The following is a 2,808-nucleotide window of genomic DNA, read 5'->3' as shown; positions in this document are numbered from 1 at the left end:
ACCTTTATATTCTAATTTGATTGGTAGTTTTCTTTTGTTAAGTGTAAGATTCCATTTCATGTTAAAAAATATATTTTTAATTGAGTCCTTAAATTATTCATCACTATTTGATTCAATTATCATCAATATATTTTAGTAAATAATAGACTTCTCACATTTGATAGTGTTACATTGAAAATGTGGTCGTCGGAATATGTGTTTGGTAGTGTATGTCTTATATTTAAGAAAAAACCGACAAATAACCGAAAAAACCAAAAAAACCGACAAAACCCGACATAAACCGAATCGAGGAAAACTGACTAATTAGTTGGTTTGGTTCTAATATTTGAAAAACCGACTTACTTGTTTGGTTTCTTTTTAGGGAAAAACCGATCCAAACCGAACCATGAACCCCCTAGCCTTGAATATTAAAGCTACTTTAATATATGAGATCTGTCGTATGAGTGCTATATCAGCGGGTGAAGATTTTCAGTCGCTTGACTGTAATATAGTTCAAAATTGGATGCCATAGCATTTTGCCTCCCTATTTTACATGCGGCCCTTTTAAATGATCTTCTACGCAGAAGCGGATCCAGAATTTTAAGTTTATATGTTCTTACATAAATTTTAAGTTAATATACAATAATAACTGGATTAACGGAGTGAGTTCTAAACTAAATATTCTTATATATTTAATGAAATTTTCAATACAAATACCAGATCTGAACAAAAATTACTGGATTCACGGAACGTATCTAACACACTGGATCCGCCGCTGCTTCTATGGTGTTTAATTTCTATGTTAGGTTAAACTGTATTGATAGTACAGAAATTTTATTATTCAATTAATGCATATAAGTTAATTTCTTTTCTAAGCACGGCTGGCTCTAACGTTATNATCCGCCATAAAAGGGCCTAGCCATAACAAATGAGAAGCTATCCGACTCAACTCCAACATAATGACTCTGATATAGCTAGCCCTTTTAGGTACTTGAATATTGCCTAATTGTTCGGGTCCATTTATGGTTATTGCTTCTGTGAACATAGTAGCTAAATAATCCCAACGTGTTACATAAGGCAAATATTGTATAATTGTTCGGTTTTCCGCAATTTTCTCCATCCCTCTATGTAAATAACCCAATATTGGTTCGCAGTCTTGATAGTGTTACATTGAAAATGTGGTCGTCGGAATATGTGTTTGGTAGTGTATGTCTTATATTTAAGAAAAAACCGACAAATAACCGAAAAAACCAAAAAAACCGACAAAACCCGACATAAACCGAATCGAGGAAAAACTGACTTAATTAGTTTGGTTTGGTTCTAATATTTGAAAAACCGACTTACTTGGTTTGATTTCTTTTTAGGGAAAAACCGATCCAAACCGAACCATGAACACCCCTAATGACAGCATGCATTACCTAACTGTAGGGTAGATAAGGGTTTCTCAAATAAATTTAAATTCACATTCTGTAGATGCAACACTTGTCCTCACTGCCAAACATACTGACCGGATCATTGATTTTCTTTAAATTTTTGTTTGTTTCAATCGGTGTCAAATATCTTTCACTTAGTTTTATGGCAAGAACTTACCCTAATTCGGTATTAAGATCAAATCAATAAATACATGAGATGTCTTCACAGATTAAAAAAAATTTGTTCGCATTCAATATTTAGATCAAACCAATAAATACATCACACATGTCTTCACAGGTAAAAACTTATCCGCATCCGGTGTTTAAACCATACAAAACTATTTTTTATGGTTAAAATTATAAACTAAGGTGAAACTGTGTAGTATTAATTAACTGCAGGATTTAGTGATATGAGTATATTTCAAGACATGCGTCTGGTAAACATATTCTCATCTTAATTATAACTTATTTATGATAAAGTACTATGATTTGAGATAAACACCATATGCGGTAACTGTAAGTCAAAATTTTGAATAAAACAAACGTACAAAACTAATAAATAGAGAGAAAAATCTTCCTTCAGCTACAAGCCTGCATTGACTAACTGCTAGTGACTTCATAGAATGGGATTATGATAATTAAAAAGCATATTGAGTAAAAAAAGGTTTTAAACTAAGCAAACGAAATGAATATCTAGTAAGGACTTTAAAAGGCTTAAACCATTTCCAACCCTAGCAAAGTAGATTGCTAAGCTAAATGAAAATTGTGGGCTAAATGTTAGAGTAGGTGATGCAAAAACTTTGAAGGCATCTTTACATAAATAGTCGGCTAAATTCTGTCCGGTATATATAGATTATACACGATTCTATAATTAATTATTTTTAGTTTAAGCGGGTGAATGAGAAGTTAATTGAGTTAATTCTTCAAACTTGAACCTACTTTACTAAATGAATATCTAATAAGGACTTTATAAGCCTTAAACCTTTTCTAATCCTAGCAAAGTAGATTTCTAATCTAAGGGGACATTTTGGGCTAAATGTCAAAGTAGGTAATACAAGAAACTTGGAAGGCACCTTTATGCAAATAGTCGGTTTGATTCTTTTTTTATTTTTCCTATTTGATATATATAATTATACACGATTTTTATATATATATATATATATATATATATATATATATATATATATATATATATATATAATACATTGAACTTTGCACCATTTTTTATTTTGGCACTCTATCTCAACCTTGTTCCATTTTGGCCCTCAAACTCTATTTTATATGTTTCATTTTGGCCCTCCAATTCTATTTTTTATGTTCCACTTTAACAGAAAAGTTGAAACCGGTGCAAAAAATATAGTGCATATGTATACACAAATCTGAGGTGTAATAAGTATCCAATTAAACGTTGCCACCT

This window comes from Nicotiana attenuata, unplaced genomic scaffold, assembly GCF_001879085.1.
Source record: "Nicotiana attenuata strain UT unplaced genomic scaffold, NIATTr2, whole genome shotgun sequence".
Taxonomy (NCBI): Eukaryota; Viridiplantae; Streptophyta; class Magnoliopsida; order Solanales; family Solanaceae; genus Nicotiana; species Nicotiana attenuata.
This window is presented reverse-complemented; position numbering follows the sequence as displayed.